We start from the raw sequence: 1,935 nt of genomic DNA, 5'->3' as shown, positions 1-1,935 counted from the left end.
TGGGAAAAGATCTTCACCAATCCCATATCTGACAGAGGACTGATATCCAGAAATATATAAGGAACTCAAGAAATTAGACATTTATATGACCAACAGTCCAATTGAGAAATGGGCTTTAGAACTCAACAGAGAATTCTCAACAGAGGAAACTCAAATGGCTGAAAGACATTTTAGGAATTGCTCAACATCCCTAATCATCAGGGAAATGCAAATCAAAACAACTCTGAGATACCACCTTACGCCTGTCAGAATGGCTAAGATAAAAAACACTGAAGACACTTTATGCTGGAAAGGATGTGGAACTAGGGGAACTCTCCCCCACTGCTGGTGGGAATGCAAGCTTGTACAACCACTTTGGAAATCAATATGGTGCTTTTTTAGAAAATTGGGAATCAATCTCCCCCAAGATCCAGCTATACCACTCTTGGGCATATACCCAAGAAATGCTCAATCATACCACAAGAGCACTTGCTCAGCCATGTTTATATCAGCATTGTTTGAAATAGCCAAAACCTAGAAACAACCTAGATGCCCTTCAACTGAAGAATGGATAAATAAATTGTGGCACATATATACAAGGAATACTACTCAGCAGAGAAAAACAATGACATCATGAGCTTTGAGGGAAATGGATGGATCAAAAAGAATCATCCTGAGTGAGGTAACCCAGACTCAGAAAGACAAACATGGTATGTACTCACTCATAGGAGGATACTAGATGTGGAACAAGGATGACTGAACTGCTACCCACGTCACCAGTGAGGCTACTTGGAAAACAGGACCCCAAGAAAGACACAGACATCACACAATGAAGGAAAAATGGATGAGATCTACATGAACAACCTGGACATGAGTGGGAACAATGTAGGGTGAGGGTGGAGGGAAAGAGAGCAGGAGATCCCAGCTGGATCAAAAAAAGAGAGGAATAGGAGATCATGGTAAATGAAGACCACATGAGAAAAGGAAGAAAAAAAGTGTTAAAGAGGCCCATAAAAATCCACAAAGATACCCTCACAAAAGACTGCTGGCAATGGTCAAAAGACAGCTGGGACTGACCTACTCTGGTGATGGGATGGCCAAACACCCTAATAGTTGTGCCATAAACCCCATCCAAGGACTGAGTAATCTGGATGCAGACATCCACAGCTAGGCCCCAGGTGGAGTGCCAGGATCTAATTAGCAAGAAAGAGGAGGGTTTACATGAGCGAGAATTGTTGAAACCAAGGTTGGATAAAGCACAGGGACAAATAGCCAAACTAATGGAAACATATAAACTATGAACCAAAGGCTGAGGGGCCCCCAACTGGATCAGTCCCTCTGAATAGGTGAGACAGTTGATTGGCTTGATCTGCTTGGGAGGCATCTAGGCAGTGGTACCAGCATGAGTTAGCTGTTTGAAACCTGGGATTTATGCAGGGACGCTTGGCTCAATCTGGGAGGAGGGGACTGTACCTGCCTGGACTGAGTCTATCATATCGATCTCAGTCCTCTGGGCAGACCTTGATCTGGAGGAGGTGGGAATGGGGGATGTGCTGGGGGGAAGGGAAAGGGAGGGCAGGAAGGGAGAGAACAACGGACTCTGTGGCTGTTATGTAGAACTGAATAGTATTGTAAAATACAAAAAAACACATGGAAACCTATTAAATTATGTGGTGTTAAAACATGAAAGTATACAATCTTGAAGAGGTAAAGAATACATACACTTCTCATTCATCTTTTATTTAAAAGTGAGAGCACAATGGTTTTTTTATGAACTCAACTTTCTAATTTAGAGAAATTTGTAAATAATATTAGAAGATGTGAGAATAAGGATGAATTTCATCAATAAAAGAAACCAATAAATATACAATTTTAAATCATTGTTTTATCTGTGACAACTGAAAGGTTGGTGCTAAAAAGGATGGAAGACTTCTATAAAATTAAGAAAAACGTGGA

The sequence above is a fragment of the Peromyscus maniculatus genome, chromosome 23 (genome assembly GCF_049852395.1).
Source record: "Peromyscus maniculatus bairdii isolate BWxNUB_F1_BW_parent chromosome 23, HU_Pman_BW_mat_3.1, whole genome shotgun sequence".
Classification (NCBI taxonomy): Eukaryota; Metazoa; Chordata; class Mammalia; order Rodentia; family Cricetidae; genus Peromyscus; species Peromyscus maniculatus.
Note: the sequence above shows the minus strand (reverse complement) of the source record.